Consider the following 27,926-nt stretch of genomic DNA (forward strand, 5'->3'; position numbering starts at 1 on the left):
TCTGAAGCGAAGGTTTTCAGAAACTGTGACTTCATAATTTATTTCGCTTGAGAAGAGTGATGTCACTGTAATTATTTAATAGAACAGGTCACAATTTCATTTTATAATGATGATAAATCTTTGACACTGAGTTATTTCTTTAATTTTAGACAGGGTACAACAAAATAGCATGGATAAACTTTCAGGACACATTCCTCATATAGAAAAGGAAATATGCTATATGGTGATGCGTTCGGGAAAAGCTAATTTCCATGTTAGAGCTCGTTTTATAACTCTTCATAGTCCTTTCATTATGCGGAACAGGTAGGAACAGAAAACAACTATCCCACTTGAATCTCTTTCTTGCACGAAATGTTCAAAATACCCTCCGTCAGCCATACACTGCATCTCGAATGCACTGGGTCATCGTTAGAGTATTTCATATAGTTTTGTAGGCTTCCACGTTATATCAAGTATTCATTAATAAGATACAAATTTGTTCAAAAAGATGAACTGGACACATCTAATTTGTCTTTAACGATATATCATTTGGATATCAGTAACACACATCCAGGGAAAGAACAGGATCTAGAATTTCGAGTACCACGGCTGGAGCGCTGATAATTGAGTAAACAACCGCTGGAGTACCCCCGCCAATGAGCAATCAATTGCAAGACGCCTAGCCGGCAACACAAGGTTTTCTGCGTTCTTGAGTTCGGTCGAAGTAAGTCGGCAAATTCTATGCAGAGGGAATTTTGTCTCAGATTCGATGCGGAAAACTATAAACACTTACAACAAAGTGGATGTCCAATTCCTCACTTATGGGACGAGTTCAACTAGCACTTAGATGTTTGCCATGAAACAGGAGGAGGACATATCGAATGTTTATAACCTGCGTTCGTAAACTTTAAAACCTTTCTGTTTGCATATGTGTGCAGATTATTCGTATTCAATTTATTTTTAAAGATGTTAAAATTAATTTTATTGGGATCGTCTTTACAAATACCCCTGAGTTGGACGTTCGTCCAATGCGATTGGATACAAGGATATGATACTCTAACAAATAAGTGTCAAGATTTTTTGCCAAAAGTTGACAACTTTGTTGATGATTTGCTCTGGAGCGCTGATAGTTGAGTAAACACCACTGGAGTACCCACGCCAATCATTGTGAAACTGTATTATTGTTCCATGGAGAGACCTGGAAAATGAGTATGAAAATGAAAAGTTAACGAACTCATGTTGAGCTACTTCTAAGAGTAGAAATTCTTTAAGGAAAATGTCAGCAGCACTTGCAGTTTAATTTACATTTTAAATCACAACCAGTTTCAGTCCCTAAGGCCATTATCTAACAGTATCCACATGATACCAAAAAACAAAGTACAATAGAATTAGTCAGATAGTGTAGAATTTTGAAGTAATGGCTCTGAGCACTATGAGACTTAACTTCTGAGGTCATCAGTCCCCTAGAACTTAGAACTACTTAAACCTAACTAACCTAAGGACACCACACACATCCTTGCAAGAGGCAGGATTCGAACCTGCGACCGCAGCAGTCTCGCGGTTCCGGACTGTAAAGCCTAGAACCGCACGGCCACGATGTTCAAAAACTCCAATTTTTTATGTATAAATCGTTAGATTAACTATCCAAGAACACGCTGACAAAATTTCAAAGCGAGATCCGCATTCGTTAAGATTTTAGATAGTGTACAAGACATGGAAAAAGCAATTATGGCGACATACTATCACATGACTTCCACGGATGAAAATCCTCGACACGAGTATTGCCCAGAGGGAGAAGACAGCTGGTGCGTGTGACAGAAACGAACAGCTCTTGGAATGGAACATGAACCGCACCCTACTCCATTGCACCCCGACCTACAGAAGGAAATTCTTCCAATACACGAAGATTTATCAACGAGTGATTTATTGGAGAGATGTTTAGGTGGCCACACACAAAATGTGAATGGAAGTTTTAATTCGACTATTAGGCGATTAGCTCCTAAACATTTGCCCTCTGGACTAAAGGTCGTTGAGTTGGCATCGTATTTAGCAGCGGGCTTATTCAATGAAGGAAATTCATCCCTTCTGATGGTCATGAACGAGGCAGGAATCATTGTAGTAGGCACGCAAAGCTTCAATATGCCAAACAAATGGATAACAGCGGGTGAGCCGGTAGAATCTACGTAGTTCATTGGAATCGAAGGAAGGTCGGAAAGCCCGGAAAGCACTGCTGCAAGCGCAAAACGAAACCTACCAGGAAGAAGAAGGATTACTATATGGTGCTGGAGTCGCAGATTAATCGGTAAGCATTTCACATTATTTTTAACTTCCTAGAACATCTAGTTTCCGAGAATTTATTTTTAAAACGCGTTTAATCGATAAGTGACTTTTTCCACATTTGCATACAGTCTAACTCAAAAAGTATAGAACCGATCATTGTGAAAACTGATAGTATGATTCTTTATAAAATTACGAATCATATTAACCAACTTGTAAGAAGAAATCATGAATTTAAGGATATTTTTCTTTGCATAATTAGAGAAAAAATCGTGAAAATCTAAGTAAATTGTTGCAACGCCTGCAAAATTTTTAATTTCTATTTTTTTAACCTGCATTGAGGTTCATATTCTTAGAAAATAGGTTATTAATATAAAGTCAAAACCTTGTTGATTTCAGATGAAAATCGGAATGGCTACATTGCACGAAATTGGAGAAAAGTACTTACAACCTTCATCGGACATCACAGCGTAACTTTGTTATTTTTGGCTGAAGTTATTCAAAAAAAGTCACAAAAACTGTTAGAAATATGAATGAAATTATGTCAAAATTTGATTAAATTCTAGTTAATTCTTCCCACCCAAAAGAAATCCGAAAAAATCAAGTGTCAAACTGCCTCATAATGTGGTTTCCCCCAAGGCAGGCAAGTTACAAATAGGGTCTGTAGGGGGCAGGACGGTTAGCAGGAAGAGGCAAGTCATGAGATACAAGCTAACAAAATGCTTTAAAAACAAAATACTTCAAAATTCAAATATAGAAAAAAACAAACTGGAATCAGAGGGCTGTCAAGTCTGAGACCGCGCGTCCGCTACGGTCGCAGGATCGAATCCTGCCTCGGGCATGGATGTGTGTGATGTCCTTATGTTAGTTAGGTTTAAGTAGTTCTAAGTTCTAGGGGACTGATGACCTCAGATGTTAAGTCCCATAGTGCTCAGAGACATTTTTTGAACTCTTCACAGTAGCACAATCCCTGCCCTACCTTCCTATTAATAGCGAATCCGACCCGCATTATACTATTTCTGCTGCTCTTGATACTACCCTATACTCAACTGTCCAGAAATCCTTGCCCTCATTCCATTCCCCTTCACTTACCCACACTATATCTAGATTGAGCACTTGGCTTTCCCTTTTCAGATTTTCTAGCTTCCCTACCATATTCACACTTCTGATATTACTCGACCCGAATGTTATCCTTTCGTTGGTTATTCAATCTTTCTCTCATGATCACCCCTTTAGCAGTCCCCTCCCGGAGATGCGAATGGGGGACTATTCCGGAATCTTTTGCCAATAGAGAGATCATCATAACACTTTTTCAATTCCAGGTCATATGTCCTGCGGATACACATCATGTGTCCTTAATGCAGTGGTTTGCATTGCCGTCTGAGTCCTAATACCGCTGATCGTTGCTGATTCTTCCGCCTTTAGGATCAGTTCCCCTCCCCAAGGGCAATAGAGTGCGCTGAACCTCTGTCCGCTCCCCCGCCGACTTTGACAAGGCCGTTGGCAAAATGAGGGTGACTTCTCGAGCAAGAAGTCTTCGGCCACCAATGCTGATAATTTTATTCAAAATTTAAGCGGTGACGTGGTTCGAACCCGGGACCGAGGACGTTCTGATTACTAATCAAAAACGCTACCCCCTTCTTTCCCTATTTCGTTTGTGATTGTTCGTTGCATTTTGTGTGAGCAGACATCACTTGACACCCGTTCAAGTTCATTGTTGAGCACTTTACTCAGGGTTGATTTCCAGACAGCAGCAGAGACTGACTGAACACGATAAGCTACCGTGGTGCGTACTTTTAGACCACGGGTGCTATTCAGTGACCCTACGAGGAACGAAAAGGCTGTTCGTAAACCATTGATAGTAAACAAAGGGAAGCACTAAAGGATATCTGTGGATACAAATGCGTCTCCAACATTGTTACGTAGCTCTGTCTAGAATGTTCAATCATCACAAATGAGATTCATAATTTGAACCTCTGGCAATGACTGTCAATGTGAAAAGGAATTTAGCTAACATGTTCTAGGTCTACTGACCCAAGAAACTCTCCACTGTCTCCGGCCGCGCAAACTTACGCAGTTACAACACATGGAACTGTTTCCAGCGCCACAGTAATCTTTCAGTCCAGGCTACATAAAGCGAGTGCACGAAGAACCATTAACGCACATGTGGTAAAGCGATTACCGAGCACATTTTATGGACCATTCAGTTAGTCAACAAAACCAAGTAGGTGGTGTGTGTACGAGTATGTAGCCGCCGTTTAACTTCCAGGCGGCCTTCCCGCTGATGGTTACAAATTTGTTACGTTGTAGAACAAATCGTTGTGGTCAGGCAGGTAGGAAGAGGGAACCGCATTAATCTTCAATTTCCTACACTAATGAGAAATGTCAGTGAGCAGTATAGAAAGGTAGACAAAAAAAACAAAGAACTTGGAATAATTACCCATAGCATCGTCTGTGATTTTCTCGACACAAATAGCCGCCGTGATATCTCTGGAATCTTAATGTGTCAGTATGGGCGGCAGGCGTTTGCTACTAATGTCACGATATCAAAAACCTTTCAGCCACCAGCAGATACCAGCATTCGTAATTTTGAGAACATTACCAACACAGTTTGAAATGAAGCTTACGACAGCTATTGATAGACAAGACACTGATTCAACATTTTTAAGGAAGTATACATAAATCAGCGTTGGAGCTTGCAGTAGACTTCATCAGAATAGTGTGAAATTCAGAACCCGGGATTTTTTTAGAAGAGTGGAAAGGAGGGAGAAGGGAGGGAGACAATATCAGTCTCCTTACAGGTTTGAAGCGACCTGCCATAAATTTGTCTCGTGTATCAGCATCTTCGTCTCGGCGTAGCACTTGGCTACAATGTCCTCAGTTATTTGTTGGATAGTTCTAATCCCTAGTTTACTCTCTCAAACTCCCTCGAGTACTGCGGAAGTTATTCCCTCTTGACATACATCACATCAATCTGTCCCTTCTTCCTGTCGCCCGCATCTCGTGGTCGTGCGGTAGCGTTCTCGCTTCCCACGCCCGGGTTCCCGGGTTCGATTCCCGGCGGGATCAGGGATTTTCTCTGCCTCGTGATGGCTGGGTGTTGTGTGCTGTCCTCAGGTTAGTTAGGTTTAAGTAGTTCTAAGTTCTAGGGGACTTATGACCACAGCAGTTGAGTCCCATAGTGCTCAGAACCATTTGAACTTCTTCCTGTCAATGTTTTCCATGCATTCCTTTCCTCGTCGATTCTGCAGAGAACATTCTCATTCACTATTAGTTTATCTTTCTTCCAACATCCTTCTATGCACCCATAAAAACAATTGGCCATCTATCTTATGATTTAAAGATGCTGACAAATAATGATAATTTAAAAACGAATTCAAGTTATTTCTACTCGGCAGATTCTTCTACTCCACAGATGGTTGTGTTTCATTCATGATATTTTGTTGTAGATTGATTAAAATAAAAATTCAGTTATGTAAAAGGTCAATATGTAGCCACAATTTACACAGAGAAAATGTTTCTTATTTGTAACGATTTGACCCATGGAAGAGGCAAAAATTAAAGTAAACTAATAGATATCTCGGGATGAGCTACATCTAGTAATGAGTACCAAACACTGAAAACAGTACTGTATAATCACTGAAGTTGACACTGGCTTTGACAGAAAGCAGTAGCGGTCCAAAGTTTTTCGATTTCCTTCTACTTCTAGCAAATGAGATCCCAGGAGATAAGGAATCCGGAAAAGTGGCACTCAGTAGGCATGCTACCGTCTAATCACTGAAGAAATCAAAAAAGGAGATTCAGAAGTTATATCAAACAAGGTGACGGATTGGTTAAGATAAAGTGGGGAATGATTCAAATCGTCGTCTAGTTGCAGTGGCATTCCTGTAACAAGTTGATGGGCGATTATTTCTTCCATTCTTGAGTAACAACCACGAGCTCATTCTCGAATTACCTCGACATCGAAATGAAGTCAAAATCTCACATTTCTTGACACTTTCCAATATTTGAATGAGCGTCACATCTGTGCGACTGAGAGCATTTGTTTGCTGAAAGATAAGACAAGTTAGCCGGCCGGAGTTGCCGAGCGGTTATAGGCGCTTCAGTCTGGAACCGCACGACCGCTACGGTCGCAGGTTCGAATCCTGCCTCGGGCATGGATGTGTGTGATGTCCTTGGGTTAGTTAGGTTTAATTAGTTTTAAGTTCTAGGCGATTGATGACCGCAGAAGTTAAGTCGCATAGTGCTCAGAACCATTTTTTGATAACACAAGTTACACTTCATGTCAGCAACTGTCTGATACTGACTCCTTTTACAGTATCTTTACAGAAATATAGTTAATATTCGAAGTTAAGGGAGCATTACTTGCAAACATCTTAAAGCTGTGAAGGAAGTACGGATTCAAAGTACTACGACTTGTAATTGATTGGGCATTAGGACGCAATAGCGGCATGATTCCGGCCGTCAGAATGGCCTTTTGCCATCGTGTATTTGTTGCAGCGCACTTACATGTGGCTGTTTAACATTGTCTGATACTGGTAAACGGCGAAAGAGCTACCATCGTGTGTCATCGATCTGGAAGGGTGCTATACAACTGAGTTGCGGAAATGTAAACGGAGGTGAATGGCCAACATTTCTGCCTGCGGCTTGCCGTATCGTGAAATTACAGTCAACATGGCGCGTAATGCTGCTGGCATGTGTGGGAGAGATGCGCCATAGAGAGCGGAATGAGTCATAAACTCGATGTGTACCGCGTGATGTGTGACATGGGCAGCGGGTGACGGACAGCTCATGCCCAAGGCAGTGACGTAGCGCAGGCCTTCGTTACGAGTGAAAGCTCACAGCGATGGGGTACCTCTGCGTTGCAGGCTGCGTGAATGTAGTCTTTTGTACAAGATAACTCTCTCTGATGTCAAGCCAACGACACCTCTGACTGGAATGGACTGCGTCGTATCATCTGGCAAGGAACTGATGATGGATCTTAGCCAGTAATGTTCGCTGATATCGTACACATAACACCGGGCACTACAGCACTGACAGATTGGCAGTCATTTTTAAAGTGTCCAACCTCAATTGAGACCACAATGATTGAGCAGTTCCTTTGAAAATTTACGGTGATTATTAATTCATACAAAATAATTGCCTAAGTCGGCACCCGCCTCCGTAACCAGTGTCGTACACACACGCTTGAACGATGACGCCTATCTCAGAGGCAGCCAGTTCGAGCCTTGGAGGTGAAAGAAATGTTCATCGTCAGCAATTTGTCAGAATTGGAAGAATAGGCGTACAACTACTTCATCATGTCAATATCTTTGGTTAAGTTCGAAGCTTCACAGCTGTGTCTCGTGGAGTAGGGACATATACGAGGGCAGTTCAATAAGTAATGCAACACATTTTTTTTCTCGGCCAATTTTGGTCGAAAAAACCGGAAATTTCTTGTGGAATATTTTCAAACATTCCCGCTTCGTCTCGTATAGTTTCATTGACTTCCGACAGGTGGCAGCGCTGTACGGAGCTGTTAAAATGGCGTCTGTAACGGATGTGCGTTGCAAACAACGGGCAGTGATCGAGTTTCTTTTTGCGGAAAACCAAGGCATCTCAGATATTCATAGGCGCTTGCAGAATGTCTACGGTGATCTGGCAGTGGACAAAAGCACGGTGAGTCGTCGGGCAAAGCGTGTGTCATCATCGCCGCAAGGTCAAGCAAGACTGTCTGATCTCCCGCGTGCGGGCCGGCCGTGCACAGCTGTGACTCCTGCAATGGCGGAGCGTGCGAACACACTCGTTCGAGATGATCGACGGATCACCATCAAACAACTCAGTGCTCAACTTGACATCTCTGTTGGTAGTGCTGTCACAATTGTTCACCAGTTGGGATATTCAAAGGTTTGTTCCCGCTGGGTCCCTCGTTGTCTAACCGAACACCATAAAGAGCAAAGGAGAACCATCTGTGCGGAATTGCTTGCTCGTCATGTGGCTGAGGGTGACAATTTCTTGTCAAAGATTGTTACAGGCGATGAAACGTGGGTTCATCACTTCGAACCTGAAACAAAACGGCAATCAATGGAGTGGCGCCACACCCACTCCCCTACCAAGAAAAAGTTTAAAGCCATACCCTCAGCCGATAAAGTCACGGTTACAGTCTTCTGGGACGCTGAAGGGGTTATTCTGTTCGATGTCCTTCCCCATGGTCAAACGATCAACTCTGAAGTGTATTGTGCTACTCTCCAGAAATTGAAGAAACGACTTCAGCGTGTTCGTAGGCACAAAAATCTGAACGAACTTCTCCTTCTTCATGACAACGCAAGACCTCACACAAGTCTTCGCACCCGAGAGGAGCTCACAAAACTTCAGTGGACTGTTCTTCCTCATGCACCCTACAGCACCGATCTCGCACCGTCGGATTTCCATATGTTTGGCCCAATGAAGGACGCAATCCGTGGGAGGCACTACGCGGATGATGAAGAAGTTATTGATGCAGTACGACGTTGGCTCCGACATCGACCAGTGGAATGGTACCGTGCAGGCATACAGGCCCTCATTTCAAGGTGGCGTAAGGCCGTAGCATTGAATGGAGATTACGTTGAAAAATAGTGTTGTGTAGCTAAAAGATTGGGGAATAACCTGGTGTATTTCAATGCTGAATAAAACAACCCCTGTTTCAGAAAAAAAATGTGTTGCATTACTTATTGAACTGCCCTCGTAATATTCTTACTGTAATCAGTAAGTCGTATGTGTATATTAATTTCGTCTCCCATTTCGTGCTATTCGAATGAAGCAGGCTGTGTGCCGGCACCAAGTTTCACATTCCCGTTACACATCGTCAGCACCTACATAGGACACTACATGCACTCTGAATCATCAGTTCTCAAGTAACTGCCGCCATACTCGGAAAATAGTAGAACGACGCTAAACTTGTAGCCGAACAGGACAAATCATTTTAATTTTTAAGACTTTTTCTCTGATTCATATACACTGTTGCAACCCTGGCCTGTCTATCTAACTGAAAATCGTATTTAAATAAATTTGGAGTCTTACAGGTGATCGATTCACTCTTGACGTTCGACCTACAGTCAATATTTCTGGGCATAAAGTAAACGCTCGTTCTGGACTACATTTTAAGAGCTATTCAAATTTCCACAACCAGTATTGAAAATAGCCTGTCTGATGGATAAAATGTGCTCCAGACCTTGAATACGAACAGAGATCTGGGTTCGAGCAACGGTATGTTAACTTGTGAAATTTGAAATTTACCAGTGTAACGGTAGATGAAGAAAACAGTCATTCAGCTGCATCGTAATAGTGATTTTTATACTATCCTTGATGCCGTGCGGGATTAGCCGAGCGGTCTAAGCCGCTCCAGTCATGGACTGTGCGGCTGGTCCCGGCGGAGGTTCGAGTCCTCCCTCGGGCATGGGTGTGTGTGTTTGTGCTTAGGATAACTTAGGTTAAGTAGTGTGTAAGGTTAGGGACTGATGACTTAGCAGTTAAGTCCCATAAGATTTCACACACATTTGAACATTTTTGAACTATCCTTGATAATACGATTCACTGAAGCTTAGAATCGCCGTTGTAGACATGAAACACTCCAATCCCCACTAGAGAACCCAAGCAGGTCGGCAGAAGGGCGAGGCAGGTTTCCAAGTCATTTGACATGTTTCAGGTTTTCCCAGAGTATCTCATCTAAAGCCTTTGTGGGCCGCTCCACACACACAGTTGCTACCAGAGTGAATCTTTCACTCTCCAGAGAAATGTGAGCTATTTAGAAACTTCTTTACACATGATAACAGTGTACCCTGTCGAGGCTCTCGGCTGGAGTCTGTGTTTTTGCGGGCAACGTCCTTACTACAGAGCTATCCAGACACTATTCAGGACTCGCTTTCACAACTTCACTTCTCGCACCTCTTATCCCACTTGCTGCTTACGTTGTGAGACTAGCCGCCCCAGGACAGAGGATTTTGCGGAGATATGGCTCAGCTAGAGCTTAGATCGTTTCGAGGATGAATCTGTCACTCTGCATGTAACAGAATTCCTTCACTTCCCCTTCTTCGTGGTCGTCACTCTTGACGATAACTCCCTCACTCATCACATTTGTGCTCTCATTACTTTCGTCTTTCTTCGGTTTACTCTCAGTCCATATTCAGTTATCATTAGATTGTCGTTCCAATTGGTACGTCCTGTAATTCTTCCTCATTGTCACTGAGGATGCCAATGTCAAAAACGAATCTTATCGTTGATATTCTTTAATCCTGAATTTCGATCCTACTACTAAACCTATATTTTATAACCTATTTTTTATAACATATATTTGATAACTTCGATGTACAGATTGAACAGCAGGGGAGAAAGATTGCATCGCTTTCTTACACTGTTTGTAATACTAAAACTTCTTTTTCGGTTTTCCATCCTTATTTTTCCTTCTTGTCATTTATATAGACTGTGTATTACGCGCCTTTCCTAATAGCTTATAACATTTTAATGATAATTTCTTACCAGCACCAATATACATTGTCGAACCCTTTTCTAAGTCGAGTAATCCTGCGAAAGTGTCCTCATTTTTCTAAAGTCTTACTTCGATCATAAAGCACAACGTCAGGACTGCCGCTCTGGGGCCTTTACCTTTCCTAAAGCCCAACTGCTCATCACTAAGGGATTCTCAGTTCTCCTGGATGTTATTCTTGCCAGCATCTTGGATGCACGACCTATTTGTCTCAGAGTGTTTTCAAAACTGTTTGGATGATATTATTCCGAAATTCTTATGAAATCTTTACAGTCTCATCGATTCTACACATCGGCTCGAATAATGTTTTGTTTGTCACTTCCATCAATGACTTTATAAATTAGGAATGAATGTTATCTATGCCTTCTGTCTCATTTGGTCGCTTTTAATTTCCCCGAAGATTGATTTGTCATTTCAGTATGCTGAATCTATCTTCCCATCCGCCATTGTTTTCGATGTCGTCGTATTCTTGCTGTTTCTCCTGCAGTTACTTCGCCTTAGTCAACATGCACTTCCTATTTATTTCACAAACAATTTATTTATCGTTTCCTGAACACTTTCGCAATTTCTTCTTTCGTGAATAAACTGGCATACACTGTCTGACATAATAAGTTAAGCACTTAGAAGGGGAGGAGGAAATGAAATGAAACTTCACATGTTGAGAGGATATCTGACGTTATTCCAGTGATCAAATACTCGAATCAAATTTACTTAGAAGTTGGCAGTATGACTACACTTACCAGTATGTCGTTGCACTGCCACGCGCTCGGATGCAAGCAGTGATTCTGTTGGGAAGGGTGTCATATAGCAGTTGTATCCTCTAATGAGGCAATATGGCCCACAGCTGTTGTAACATGCTTGGTATCTTGGACTGGGACAGAGTTGACATCAGGGCTGGTCCCACACATGTTCTATAGGTGACATTTCTGGGGACCTTGGTGGCTGAGGGAGTACCTCAACATCACACATGCACTATGTCATCAAATCTATACGGACACCCCGCCAAAACATACGTTTTTCATATCAGGTGCATTGTGCTGCCACCTACTGCCAGGCACTCCATGTCAGCGACCTCAGTAGTCATCAGACGTCGTGAGAGAGCAGACTGGGGCGCTTCGCGGAGCTCACGGACTTCGAACGTGGCCAGGTGATTGAGTGTCACTTGTGTCATACGTCTGTACGCGAGATTTCCACACTCCTAAACATCCCTACGTTCACTGTTTCTGATGTGATAGTGAAATGGAAACGTGAAGGGACACTTACAGTACAAAACCGTACAGGCCGACCTCGCCTGTTGACTGACAGAGACCGCAATGTGTAATAGACAGAAATCTATGCAGACCGTCGCTCAGGAATTTCAAACTGCATCAGGATCCACTTCAAGTACTATGACAGTTAGTGGGAGATGAGAAAACTTGGATTTCATGGTAGAGCAGTTGCTCATAAGCCACACATCACGCCGGTAAATGCCAAACGACGCCTCGCTTGATGTAATGAGCGTAAACATTGGACAATTGAATAGTGTTGTGTGGAGTGACAAATCACGGTACGGAATGTGGGGATCCGATGGCAGGGTGTGGATATGGCGTATGCCCGGTGAACGTCTTCTGCCAGCATGTGTAGTGACAACAGTAAAACACGGAGGCGGCGGTGTTATGGTGTGGTCGTGTTTTTCATTGTGGGGGCTTGCACTCCTTGTTGTTTTGCATGGCACTATCATGGCACAGGCCTACATTGATGTTTTAAGAACCTTTTTGCTTCACACTGTTGAAGAGCAAGTCAGGGATGTCGATTGCATCCTTCAACACGTTCGAGTACCAGTTCATAATGCACGGCCTGTGGCGGAGTGGTTACACGACAATAACATCATCCCTGTAATGGAGTGGCCTGCACATGGTCCTGACCTGAATCCTATAACACACTTTGGGATGTTTTGGAACGCCGGCTTCGTGCCACGCCTCACCGACCGACATCGATACCTCTCCTCAGTGCAGTGCTCCGTGAACAATGGCCTGCCATTCCCCAAGAAATCTTCCAGCACCTGACTGAACGTATACCTGCGAGAATGGAAGCTGACATCAAGGCTAAGGGTGGGCCAACACCATATTGAATTACGGCATTACCGATGGAGGGCGCCACGAACTTTTAAGTCATTTTCAGCCAAGTGTCCGGATACTTTTGATCACATAGTGTAGATCGTAGATATACGTGCCATGCATGAGCCAGCACTAATATGTTGAAAAGTGGCACCACAATAATGTCGTGTGAGAAGTAACGCATGAGGACGCAATAAGGCTATGGTACATCGTTGTGGCATCAGGTTACCTCAAGCAGCACCAGCCGTGACCTGAAGCCATACCCGAGGGCTACCAATGCCATGACGCCAGGAGTAATACTGCTGTGCCTCTCCGGAAACTGGAAGAATGGAGGCTCTCACCAGAAAGCCGCCACAATCACCGAGGCTAGTCATCTAGGATAATGCAGAACTGTGATTCATCGCGGGGCACGGCACCACTGGAAGCGCAGCCGTTTGTGCTACGGCGTTGACGGCAGCCTGCATGTGGAACGGTAATTCCCTCTTCCGACTGCTGTTAAGCTCTGACCAACGGCGTGGGAGTTCATTGCTTGTTCTGAGAAGGCAGGTGCAGACGAGAAAGGGCTACGATGTGCTTAGTGCACAGTATAGTCAACCTACCTTGTGGCGGTAGACGATGAGTATGCATGTCATCTCGTTCCCATGTACTCCAACAGTGGGCCACTGACACGTCCGAATGTCCCACAAGCAAGAACGACTGGCTAAATGAAGACCCACAATGAGGCCCCTTTAAAACCTTGTCTGGTGCTAGTGACACTGTTTTACACCACTACGCATGTGTCTTTCACAAAGATCACTCAACATGTGACGCTGTTGTTGCCCCTTATATATCCTACCAGGCCTGTTAACAACGCTACACAATAACAATACTAATGCACTCTGATGACCGAACTAGCTGTCACATATAATTCCAGATCTAATATTTACATTCCCGCCGATGGTGTATTCGTCTACGAAATTACGTTGACATCTGACCATGTCTTGTGGGCGTTTCGCCTTTTTGTCAGCCAGCGTATTTCTTCCGTTACCCAAGATTTCTTTGGTATTGTCCGTCCCCGTTAGCTGAGTGGTCAGCGCGGCGGAATGCCACGCCAAGGGTGCCGGGTACGATTCCCGGCTGGGGCAGGAGATTTTCTCCGCTCAGGGACTGGGTGTTGTGTCGTCGTCATCATCATTTCATCCCCATCTCCGACACGAAAGTCTTCCAACGCGGGGTGAAATGCAATAATTACTCGAAGGCTTTTGATTGCGTGAATCATGAAGTTCTTCTAGATAAGCTTAAGTATTGTGTTATGAGTGGGACAGTGCACAAATGGTTTAATTCATACTTAACTGGAAGAATGCAGAAGGTTGAAATTTACAGTACAGATAGTCTGCAAAAACCAGCAGTCCTCTAACTGGGGAGGTATAAAGAATGGTGTCCCACATAGTTCAGTCTTGAGTCCCTTATTGTTCTTAATATATACTGACGACTTGCCACTCTACATTCATGAAGATGCAAAGCTAGTTCTTTTTGCTGATGATACAAGTATAGTAATCACACCCAACAATCAAGACTCAGCCGAGGAAAATGGAAATAATGTCTTTCAGAAAACTCGTCATCATCATTTCATCCCCATCTCCGACACGAAAGTCCTCCAACGCGGGGTGAAATGCCATAAGTACTCGAAGGCTTTTGATTGCGTGAATCATGAAGTTCTTCTAGATAAGCTTAAGTATTGTGGTATGAGTGGGACAGTGCACAAATGGTTTAATTCATACTTAACTGGAAGAATGCAGAAGGTTGAAATTTACAGTACAGATAGTCTGCAAAAACCAGCAGAGTCCTCTAACTGGGGAGGTATAAAGAATGGTGTCCCACATAGCTCAGTCTTGAGTCCCTTATTGTTCTTAATATACTTTATTGACACATTCCTGGGGTCAGATACATCACATGATCACACTGACAGAACCACAGGCACAAAGACACAGGCAACAGAGCATGCACAATGTCGGCACTAGCACAGTGTATATCCACCTTTCGCAGCAATGCAGGCTGCTATTCTCCCATGGAGACGATCGTAGAGATGCTGGATGTAGTCCTGTGGAACGGCTTGCCATGCCATTTCCACCTGGCGCCTCAGTTGGACCAGCGTTCGTGCTGGACGTGCAGACCGCGTGAGACGACGTTTCATCCAGTCCCAAACATGCTCAATGGGTGACAGATCCGGAGATCTTGCTGGCCAGGGTAGTTGACTTACACCTTCTAGAGCATGTTGGGTGGCACGGGATACATGCGGACGTGCATTGTCCTGTTGGAACAGCAAGTTCCCTTGCCGGTCTAGGAATGGTAGAACGATGGGTTCGATGACGGTTTGGATGTACCGTGCACTATTCAGTGTCCCCTCGACGATCACCAGTGGTGTACGGCCAGTGTAGGAGATCGCTCCCCACACCATGATGCCGGGTGTTGGCCCTGTGTGCCTCGGTCGTATGCAGTCCTGATTGTGGCGCTCACCTGCACGGCGCCAAACACACATACGACCATCATTGGCACCAAGGCAGAGGCGACTCTCATCGCTGGAGACGACACGTCTCCATTCGTCCCTCCATTCACGCCTGTCGCGACACCACTGGAGGCGGGCTGCACGATGTTGGGGCGTGAGCGGAAGACGGCCTAACGGTGTGCGGGACCGTAGCCCAGCTTCATGGAGACGGTTGCGAATGGTCCTCGCCGATACCCCAGGAGCAACAGTGTCCCTAATTTGCTGGGAAGTGGCGGTGCGGTCCCCTACGGCACTGCGTAGGATCCTACGGTCTTGGCGTGCATCCGTGCGTCGCTGCGGTCCGGTCCCAGGTCGACGGGCACGTGCACCTTCCGCCGACCACTGGCGACAACATCGATGTACTGTGGAGACCTCACGCCCCACGTGTTGAGCAATTCGGCGGTACGTCCACCCGGCCTCCCGCATGCCCACTATACTCCCTCGCTCAAAGTCCGTCAACTGCACATATGGTTCACGTCCACGCTGTCGCGGCATGCTACCAGTGTTAAAGACTGCGATGGAGCTCCGTATGCCACGGCAAACTGGCTGACACTGACGGCGGCGGTGCACAAATGCTGCGCAACTAGCGCCATTCGACGGCCAACACCGCGGTTCCTGGTGTGTCCGCTGTGCCGTGCGTGTGATCATTGCTTGTACAGCCCTCTCGCAGTGTCCGGAGCAAGTATGGTGGATCTGACACACCGGTGTCAATGTGTTCTTTTCTCCATTTCCAGGAGTGTATACTGACGACTTGCCACTCTATATTCATGAAGATGCAAAGCCAGTTCTTTTTGCTGATGATAAAAGTATAGTAATGACACCCAACAATCAAGAATCAGAAAACTATTAAGTGGTTCTCTGCAAATGGACTCTCATTAAATTTTGAGAAAACACAATTTATACAGTTCTGTACAGTAAATGGCATAACACCATTGATAAATATAGACTGTGACAGAAATCTGTTGCTAAGGCAGAATACTCAAAATTTCTGGGTGTGTGCATTGATGTGAAATTGAATTGGAAGAAACATCAACGATCTGCTGAAACGTTTAGGTTCCGCTGCTTATGCTATTATGGTTATTGCAAATTTTGATGATAAACATATCAGTAAATTAGCCTACTATGCCTATTTTCACTCAGTGCTTTCATATAGCATCATGTTTTGGGGCAATTCGTCATTAAGAGAGTATTCATTGGGGAGTATTCATTGCACAAAATCGTGTAATCAGAATAATAGCTGGAGATCACTTAAGATCACCTTGAAAACATTTATTTAAGGAACTCGGGATATTCACAGTACCCATCCCAATTCAAAAATAGCAGCGAAGTGCATAGCTACAACACTAGAAGAAAGGATGATCTTCACTATTCTGGATTAAATCTCACTTTGGCACAGAAAGGGGTGAACTATGCTGCCACAAAATTCTTTGGTCATTTGCCATCAGGATTAAAAGTCTGAGAGATAGCCAACCAACATTGAAAAGCATATTAAAAGAATTTCTGAATGACAACTCCTTCAACTCAATAGATGAATTCTTAGATATGAAGTAGTAACTGTAAAAAAATATTAATTATTTTGTGTAAAGAAAACGTATGTTAAAGTGGCACGTTCTACATCATTACGAAATGTCATATTCATGATCTCTGGAACAAGTTAATGTATGTATGTATGTACGGGCAACAGCATGACGTAACCAAGAAAAAAATCTGAAAAAGGTATGTCACCTTAACGCATATTCCTACTTCATTTTCCCATTTTAAGAATCTGGAAGCTCACGTTAGGGCTGTTGATAATAATTTTGCTGATATAGAATCTTCTTAAGTGATTACTCTTTCAGTACTCAATTTTTCACTGTCTTGATAAAGTTTATTAGAAGTAGGAAGATTTTTGTATGTTTTCTTGAGCAGCTAACGCAGAAGCAGTGGTTCGTTTCTGAAGTACTGTTAGTACGGCTTATTTTGAAACTGAGTCTAAATCTTACTCAAAGTCTATGAATGCTTGCTGAAGTGGTAAAACAGATATAGTGTTGTCCATAACTGCAGTCTTCAGTTGTGCTGCAACAACTTCTAAATACAGTTTGTTCCTTTGTTCGACTAAGATCTAATTGTCTTTTCCCTGTGAATTTGATTATACTTTCAGTGAATATCTTGTATTTCATTGAGACCAGATGAGTGCATGGGAAAATTCAGATGCAAATGTGTGGCATTTCTATACACTTCTGGCCATTAAAATTGCGAATCAGCAAGGAAAGCAAATAACGAAATTATACTACTTGTGTACATACACTGAGGTGAGAAAAAACATAGGGGATACCTCCTAATATCGTGTCGGACCACCTTTTGTCCGGCGTAGTGCAGCAACTCGACGTGGCATCGACTCACCAAGCCCCATGCAGAAATATTGAGCCATACTGTCTCGACTTGTCCAGAATCTTCTTCAAACGAATCACAAACAACTGTGACCCAGTGACATGGCGCTTTGTCATCTATAAAAGTTCCATCATTTTTTGGAAACACGAATGACCGTAAATGATCTCCAAGTAGCCGAATACACTCAGGACGCAGTCTATTCCATGTAAACCCACCTACACCGTTATGGAGACAACACCATCTTGCCCCTTGCCTTGTTAACATCTTGGGTGCATGGCTTCATGGGGTCTGCGCCACACTGTAACCCCATTGTCAGCTGAAATCTGGACTCATCTGACCAGGCCTCAATTCTACATTCGTCTTGGCTCCAACTGATAAGGTGTCTTTCTCAGGAGATGCCCCGCAGTCGATGTCATGCTCTTAGCAAAAGCATCGGTCATCTGCTGCCATGGCCCATTAACGCCATATTTCGCCTCTCTGTCCTTACGGATACGTTCGTCACAAGTCCCACATTGATTTCTACGGTTATTTCACGCATTGTTGCTTGTCTATTAGCGCTGACAACTCTGAGCAAACGCTACTACTCTCGGTCGTTAAGTGAAGGCAGTCGGCCACTGCGTTGTCCGTGGTGAGAGGTAACGCCCGAAATTTAGTATTCTCGGCATACTGTTGACACTATGGGTCCCGGAATATTGAACTGCCTAACGATTTCCGAAATGTAACGTCCCATGCGTCTTGCTCCAATCACCATTCCTCATTCAGTGTCTGTTAATTAGCGTCGCGCGGCCAAAATCACGTCGGAAACCGATTCCCGTGAACCACCTGAATACAAATGACAGCTCCAACAATGCACTGCACTTTTATACCTTGTGTGCAGGATACTACCGCTATCTGTATATGTGCACAACCCGCAATCCCATTAATTTTACCACCACAGTGTATGGTATACTAGGATACATGATAAAATTTGTAGCTGATATGGAGGTTTACAGGGTTGCAAAATTCAGTACACAGAGCTGTCACCGGCCGGTGTGGCCCAGCGGTTCTAGGCGCTTCAGTCTGGAACCGCGAGGCCGCTACGGTCGCAGGTTCGAATCCTGCCTCGGGCATGGATGTGTGTGATGTCCTTAGGTTAGTTACGCTTAAGTAGTTCTAAGTTCTACGGGACTTATGACCTCAGATGTTAAGTCCCATAGTGCTCAGAGCCATTTGAACCATTTTGAGTAGAACTGCCACCTCTGGCAACAACAAAAGGTTGGGCATAGTTGAACTGAGCTTGGATGGCATATTCGGATGTGTCTTTACATGCTGGTTCAGTTCGAAGATAGGGCACAGCCACCGTACATGTTGTTGTAGATGTTGTTGTTGTTGTGGTGGTCTTCAGTCCTGAGACTGGTTTGATGCATCTCTCCATGCTACTCTATCCTGTGCAATCTTCTTCATCTCCCAGTACCTACTAAAGCCTACATCCTTCTGAATCTGCTTAGTGTATTCATCTCTTGGTCTCCCTCTACGATTTTTACCCTCCACGCTGCCCTCCAATACTAAATTGGTGATCCCTTGATGCCTCAGAACATGTCCTACCAACAGATCCATTCTTCTAGTCAAGTTGTGCCAGAAACTCCTCTTCTCCCCAATTCTATTCAATACCTCCTCATTAGTTATGTGATCTACCCATCTAATCTTCAGCATTCTTTTGTAGCACCACGTTTCGGAAACTTCTATTCTCTTCTTGTCTAAACTATTTATCGTCCATGTTTCACTTCCATACATGGCTACAATCCATACAAATACTTTCAGAAACGACTTCCTGACACTTAAATCAATACTCGATGTTAACAAATTTTTCTTCTTCAGAAACGCTTTCCTTGCCATTGCCAGTCTACATTTTATATCCTCTCTACTTCGACCATCGTCACTTATTTTGCTCCTCAAATAGCAAAACTCATTTACTACTTTCAGTGTCTCATTTCCTAATCTAATCCCCTCAGCATCACCCGACTTTATTCGACTACATTCCATTATCCTCGTTTTGCTTTTGTTGATGTTCATATTATACCCTCCTTTCAAGACACTGTCCATTCCATTCAACTGCTCTTCCAAGTCCTTTGGTGTCTCTGACAGAATTACAATGTCATCGGCGAACCTCAACGTTTTTATTTCTTCTCCATGGATTTTAATTCCTACTCCGAACTTTTCTTTTGTATCCTTTATTGCTTGCTCATTATACAGATCGAATAACATCGGGGATAAGCTACAACCCTGTCTCACTCCCTTTCCAACCACTGCTTCCCTTTCACACCCCTCGACTCTTATAACTGCCATCTGCTTTCTGTACAAATTGTAAATAGCCTTTCGCTCCCTGTATTTTACCCCTGCCACCTTCAGTAACATGTGAGAAATGTACAGCCTGCTGTCCACATTAACAGTTATGTGTGTAACGGCACAAAACAGTGTCAGTTATGAATAGTTATTTCTATTTCTCAAACACAAAGTAATACACATTTATTATCTACTGTGTATTTTTTATGAAGCTCACTGCAATCAAAAATCCCATACCTATAATGTTAACATGCAGCTATTGTAATCCCTGGGATACCATGGAACAAAGTTGGTTTGATGGCTGGGGCTGATACGTCTTCGTAACAAGGACTTGGAAACTATGTGAGCGTGGGAGTGGACGCTGGTCGCAGAAGAAGAAATTCGGCTGCAGTGCGCTTCATTAGCAGACGTCGCAGCTGCGAGGCGGGCTGATAAATGAAGCGTTGCGCTCATGTGCATCTGCGAGGTGGGACTTATCTGCAGGCAATTCTTCGCAAGCCTGACACTCATGGGTTTGCAGTGGACAAAGAAGACAACTCTGACAACAGTTTGTGCTACTGCTTCATATAAATGAGTAGTCGCAAACTTCGGATGTAGAGCAATTCTGCACCACTGTCGCCTCCGACTAACCTCTCCAGAAGATTATGAAGTTCGACGACACCAGCCTCACGAGACCGCGAGATTGAAGCCTAGTGTGAACAGTTATTTGAATTGTAAATCCCAGTGACTTTTTTCAAAACAGTAATTTTCATATAATATAGTGTTGGGTGCGTATGGCGGACTACGTTATTGACTTACGTCATCATTAACTGTGATAGTTTCATGGTTCCTAGACTCCTATTGGTACCACAGAGTATCATAAATATGTAACAGAAGTTAATAGGTTTGTATAAAATTTTATCCCTCTGAAAAATGCATGAGTAGATCCAGATTAACTAACAGCCAGTTTGCATACTGACAGGCCTTCAGACTGTTAGTTTTTTATTCGAAAGTAATTATTTCATCGTATTTAATGGGAATGTTGGCACTGAAGAAATACTGAAACAAATTTGCATGCATTTTTGTGCTATTATTGTGTGTTGATCGCTTGGTATGCAGTATTGCAATGTTGTTTCCACAGTTGATATTTTATAATGAGCTTCAGTAGATTCAGAATTTTAACTTTCTGATCTGATTAACCCATGTAAAAAGAAATTTGTAAACGTGAGTGACAGCGTGCTGTGATGTTTGCGTATTGTCGTGTTTCAGATCATTTCAATGTTACGATAATCACAGAACGTTTGATCGTATTAAATATCTTTTGTCGCAATTATTGAGCAGAGTTATTCAGATACAGAATATTCAGTAATCATGGTTATATTTACATCGGTAGACATGATACGAAATTAAGTAATCGAACTGTACTTGCAGTCGCAGATTACGTACGCCACTTCCTTAAGTCATCGATTTTGAAGTCGTTTGTCGACTGTCGACCGTATTGCTTCAAAATTATCCATGTTCATTTCAAACAATTAAATTATTCAGCTAGTGTAACCACTTCTTTCCGTGAAAAATCAGTATAAATTTTAATCATTTTATTCGTTAGCAAATTACATATCCAAAATGTTGTAGCTGAGTCAATTATCATTGCCGCTTTCGACACTGAGATGCATATGTTCCTCAATTTCGATTCGGAGTCGATAACTTTGGTCCCGAAACCCTTGGGTACGCGATCACTGGATCAACTGGTTTAACCCATCGGAGTCTGCGGGACTTTAGAAGCGTACAAGAGGTGTTCGTGTTGTATACCCAAAAGCGTCCCATAACATCTCCCCAGGTGTTGGACGCGTATGACGAAGACGAATGCAATCTGAGAACGTTGAGCCCTTCGGAGCCTCCTCACAGGGTTACATCCATCCTGATTCAGTACGAGCAATAGAAATTAATCTGAAAAGACAACGTTGTTGTTGTACCCACCGCTGTAGGCCGCCTCTCGCTTCTGCCGCCTCAACAGAAACCGAAACAATGTTCACTTTGCTTCAGACATTGCCACAGTGTCCGTGTGGGCAGATGTCTTGCTGCAAACAAGCACACAACCTGACGCAAGTCCTGTATGTCCATGTACAGCCAAGCGTCATATTCTCCAGCGCTGGTCACATATAACAGTTGAGGACGTTCCGGGCACTGAGTGTGGCCATCTTGAGCCCATCGATGCCATATTCGCACGACAATCGTGGTATCCCGACCAGCGACACACATATTCCGTCCCAGGGGGCTATAGAGTGGCAACTGGAAGGGCATCCGGTCACCCCTTAAATTAAGCTTGTCTTGCCGTTAATAGACATGTCGACCCTGCTCCGATGCAGTAAAAACGCACAAGAAAATGAAAAAAATTTGAAAGCTGTTTGTTTATTAAAAGATCGGGATACCAACGACAGTAGCAGTATTGATGAATGATGAACTGCATTCTCGAGAGGCCACATACATGTTGCTGTCAAATTATGACAGGTGTTGGTAGGCATTTCTCCTTCCTACACGAGGCATAACACGATCTTCTAACAAACAAACAATATTCAAGAAACTTCCTGGCAGATTAAAACTTCGTGCCGGACCGAGACTCGATCTCGAGACCTTTGCCTTTCGCGGACATGTGCTCTACCACCTGAGCTACCCAAGCACGACTCACGCCCCGTCCTCACAGCTTTACTTCTGCCAGTACCTCGTCTCCCACCTTCCAAACTTTACAGAAGCTCTCCTGCGAACCTTGCAGAACTAGCACTCCTGAAAGAAAGAGTATTGCAGAGACATGGTTTTGCGACAGCCTGGGGGATGTTTCCAGAATGAGATTTTCACTCTGCAGCGGAGTGTGCGCTGATATGAACCATCCTGGCAGATTAAAACTGTGCGCCGGACCGAGGCTCGAACTCGGGACCTTTGCCTTTCGCGGGAAAGTGCTCTACCATCTGAGCTACGCAAGCACGACTCACTCCCCCTCCTCACAGCTTCACTACTGCCAGTACCTTGTCTCCCAGTTTCCAAACTTCACAGAAGGTCCCGAGTTCGAGTATCGGTCCGGCACACAGTTTTAATCTGCCAGGAAGTTTCATATCAGTGCACACTCCGCTGCAGAGTGAAAATTTCTTTCTGGAAACAACATTCAATTTTTTTTCGTTTTCTTGCGCCTTTGCCTTGCATCGGAGCAGAGTCGGCATATCCATTAACGCCAAGACAAGGTTAGTTTAGCGGGTGGCCGGATGCCCTTCCAGTTGCCACTCAATTCCCCCTGGAACGGAATATATGTGTACAGCAGATACCTTTCTGTAGCTGCCACAAAGGCACAGCGGAAACGACTGCCACCCTGTGCAGCCCTTCTGACACACAGAGAGCGTCATACCGACATACATTTTATTTTCTGGGAGTAGATTTAAACTATACGCAAATTTACGAATACTTTGATATATCACAAAGATCGATTCGACTATTATTCAGGAAACCTATGAAATTAATCGTCAACTGAACCACATCAAACTACTTTTCCCTGGCAACCAGATATCGCCGCAGGCTTCCCTAACCACAGGATTGTTGGCTATTGAGGAGAGGAGCAATTTTCCGAGCCTTGACTTAAATATTCCTAGTAGTTTGCGATGTGGCGAATAGCCATGAAGGCTGTTCGAGATGTTATTTTGAATTTCAGACCACGGCTTCTTCGTGGCAGATGGAAATCAGTCTGTCCCTCCCGTTTCAACAAGTTGCCGCCATTCCAGGGAAACCAGCTTCGGAACCGCGAGACCAGGTCTTGCAGGCCAGGACAAAACTTAACCGTCACTCTGGTCAAGTTGGCTACCGGACCGTTTTTCTGCAGGCGGACGCTTTCTGGGTTGCTATATTCTTGGTAACAAAACTCATAGGACAGACCCTCTCATCCTCAATTACTTGTTGTGATTGTTTGGAGCAGGTACGTGGAGTTCAGAAGTTGCTGCCATCTGTGTGTATTTGTGCTTGTATACTATTCTCAAAAAAAGCCATGGACCTTACAGCTGTAACGCTTTGCGTATCAACCGGTAGCCACGACAAGGCTAACCATGCTTGCTCGATAGTACTATGTATGCACCTGCCTGGACCTCAGTTTATTATTCCTCGTGAATAATAATAATCATTACAATTCGTCTCCCAGTGTACACCCTCTCTCTCTCTCTGATCAACGGTTGGACGAGTTAACAGAACGCTCATTTCTGCTGCAGATAGTTCTCTTTGTCTAGTCCTGCCGCACATGGTTTTTACGTATCAGTTTTGTGCTATTCCTGTGTGTGTAGTATCCGATATTTTAACTGTAAGAGACTACCTCGCATTTTCATGTGTGTGTGTGTGTGTGTGTGTGTGTGTGTGTGTGTGTGTGTGAATGTGTGTTTGTGGACATATACGCAAGATTTCAACACATTTTTCGGCCTACTGGTCTTTGGAATTCCCCTGTTGTCTCTCTCAACCCCTTCATTAATAATCAGAAACACCTACCACAGGAGATGAGATTCCGATACTGGCCAGAGAGAAGACAGCAGAAAATCAGCAGGGGAGGTAAAATGTACCTGTTAATTGGTAATCTGAAGTCAGACAGCCATTTTCATCCCTACAACCCATATAGCCTCATTCGTTCTTTTAAAAGAAAAACAACAGAATCTGCAACATCTATAGATGTAGTGTAATTGGAGTGAAAGTGAGCCAAAGTGTTCTCTGTTTGCGAATCGTGTAACTAAGACGTGACTTGGGCACCAGCGCAGTATTCACCTAGTGGGATGTGGAAAACCGCCTAATAACCACATAGAACCTGACCAGCACACCAATCCTCGTCGCTAATCCGCCGGGAGGATTTGACCCAAGGCCAGCGCAGCTTCCCGTCCCGGAAGCGGCGCCTTAACACACACATATGTCAAGGAGGTTCAAAACAAAGCACATACAAATGCTATTTCTTAATGAGAAACGCGAAGTGTACCCTTTCCTTTCGAAGTGTGACTCCGTAATGATGTCACAAACTTTCATAAATGGTGCAGGAGGTAAATGTATCAATCTGAAGTAAAAGACCCTAGCGCGGAAACGATCGTGTCGAAAGCTATTAGCGAAATTCGTTCTGATACCTGTGGCGGTAGAATACATGTAGCGGTACTGTTGTTGCTAAGGTTGTAGGGTATGCAACTTCCACAGGCGGTAGTATAGACCAAAACAAGGAAAAAAATGCTTCGTAAATATGAGCTCTAAAACGTATACTTCGAGAGCTCTGAGCACTTCTCCATTTTAGAAACTGTGAAACACATCTCTTCCAGTCCAAGCTCTTTGATTTCCATATTTTTCAAGTAGATATTTGGTTTCCATATTTTCCAAGTAGGTAGTGTTGACCCCAAAAAAAAGAAATAAAAAGAGAGAATGACAGTAAATATCAGCTCTAAAATGCATACTGTAACTGTTACGGGCACTTGTTCAGTAGAAGACATGCGTTTAACAGTATCGAAGCTATTAAAGTACACACTTTAGAGCCCATGTTACCTAGAAATTCATTTCTTGTTTTTGCATATACTACCGCCTCTGAAAGTTGTCTACCCTCAAATCTTAGTAACAGCAGTACTGCTACATGTCCACTGTCAACGCCATCGGAACCATTTTGGCTTATAGCTTTCGGCTCGGTCGTTTCCTGTATAGGGACTGTTACCTCAAATTTGTACATTGACCATTGTCCCTCGCCGGTGAAAATTTGTAACATCATCACGGAAGCACCCTGTGTATAGAATGCGGGAAGCGATATTCCTACATACTTTGTGCGGTTTGGTCAAAAGCTAATTACACAGGTGTCCAAAATTAAAACAACAAACGGAATTTTTGTAAGGTTGCGTTTATTTTGCGACAAAATAGTATAAATAGGTGATAGTAAAGTAGAAACAATCTAAAGAATACAGAACGTGAACAGCTGTAACATGCGTAACGGTAGACAAAAATGTTCTTCGTTCTTTGCACACACATTCCGACAGCTGATTAATGTGCTCAGCATGAGGTGTGACCACCTCTGGCAGCAACACAGGCCTGACAACGACGGGATAGGCAGGAAATGAGGATGTGAAATTAAACACTATTCAGCCGTCAATTTTCAAACTTATTTTATTAGACAACCAGTTTAGGATATTTATTATGCCATCTTCAGGGCCCTGCCCGAAGTGTAGGAATAATCTACCTTGCTTAGAGCCATTTTCACCATGGCGTAATAAAGCGCCGTAACTGGTTGCATAATAAAATAAGATTGAAAATTGACGGCTGAGAGGCGTTTAATTTGGCATCCTCAATCGAACAGCCGAGTCCCGCGATCATCGCTAAAAAGATGGACATACAGAGACTTACAGTGAATTATGTCATCAGTCTCATGTTGAGGGAATGAAGCTCATTCTTCCTGCAGAGCTGCTCGCAACTCTTGGGAAGTGATTGGTTGATGCTGACGTGATACAACCCGTCTCCGCAGTGCATCCCAGACATGCTCTATGGGATTCAAATCGGAAGATCGAACAGGCCACGCCATGCGTGCAGTATCTTCCATTTCTAAGAAAACATCAACCACCCGTGCTCTAAAAGGTCAAGCATTGTTGTCCATCAGTAAAAAGTCAGGGCCCGCAGCACCTTGCAACAATCGCACATGGGGTCCCAAGATCTCGTCACGATACCTGGCAGCAGTCAAACTTTACCGATTCACCCGTACCGTTGTGGCCGTGCGGTTCCAGGCGCGTCGGTCTGGAACCGCGTGACCGCTACGGTCGCAGGTTCGAATCCTGCCTCGGGAATGGATGTGTGTAACGTCCTTAGTTTAGTTAGCTTTAAGTAGTTCTAAGTTCTAGGGGACTGATGACCTCAGAAGTTAAGTCCCATAGTGCTCAGAGCCATTTTTTTCACCCGTACCGATTCACCCGTGCAACTCGATGAAGAGCTGTTCGAGTGGTCACCATAATCCCTGGGCACATCTTTATGGATCCTTCTCAATATCGGTCTCTGTCCACAATGTTAGTGTCCCGAAATCGTTTCCATGTTCCCTCCAGATGCGAATCCGTCGAGAATCACTCTTCAGACCAAATCCGGACTCATCTCTGAGAAGAACACTGGACCACTGTTCGACTGTCCAGATGGCATGTTGACGACTCCTCTCTAGAAGTTCCCTTCTGTGAAGTCGCGTCAGAGGTACAAATACAACAAAACTCCGACAGTAAAGGCCACTCTGCGGAAGGCTTGTGCCCAGCGTTTGCCTCGTCACAACACTTCCAATGGACACTCCGAGATCAGATGCCCGTTGCCGTGTAGTATTAAGGCGGTACCGTTGTACCCCTAGCGCCAAATACAGGCTTCTCAGTCTGATCTCACACATGCTCGGCCCTGCCCTGCTCTTTGGGATACAGTTTCGGTCTCTGTAAACTCTCTCCGAGAATCAACAGAACGATTCACCTTCAGCCATCGGGCCAGTTTGTAACTGCTCTGCTTTCATTCTTCCCAAGCCTCTCCACTGCAGAGTTTGGCAGGCGTCTTCTCCGTGCCACACTGCACCGTCTGTGACTGTGTACACAGCAATTGGGGATATGAGATTACCCGACAAATCTGGTGGGTGCCCTGACGTCATGTTTGTCCATTCAACGGCATGCCATATTGGTGCAGAACACGATCGGAAGGACATACACTGAAATGATTTGCATGATTATATCGTGAATTGCACACAAGAAGGGGAAATAGCGATTTGTTGCTTTAATTTTGGACGCCAGTGTATTTTCATATCGAAGCTTGTAGCACTTTTCATGGCAATTTGACATTTGTCGCGCGCCGCATTCGTGCTTTTGTAATTTTAATTGCCAACATTGTTAAGAGG

At 43.9% G+C, this 27,926-nt stretch overlaps 1 protein-coding gene across 1 annotated transcript in view; it reads right to left on the reverse strand.

Annotated features, from left to right (window-relative positions):
- LOC126260490 (spondin-2-like) overlaps positions 1-27,926 on the reverse strand; it is a 250,824-nt gene that overhangs the window by 15,495 nt on the left and 207,403 nt on the right. The gene's annotated exons all lie outside the window — the stretch shown is intronic.

The sequence above is a fragment of the Schistocerca nitens genome, chromosome 5, assembly GCF_023898315.1.
Source record: "Schistocerca nitens isolate TAMUIC-IGC-003100 chromosome 5, iqSchNite1.1, whole genome shotgun sequence".
NCBI lineage: Eukaryota > Metazoa > Arthropoda > Insecta > Orthoptera > Acrididae > Schistocerca > Schistocerca nitens.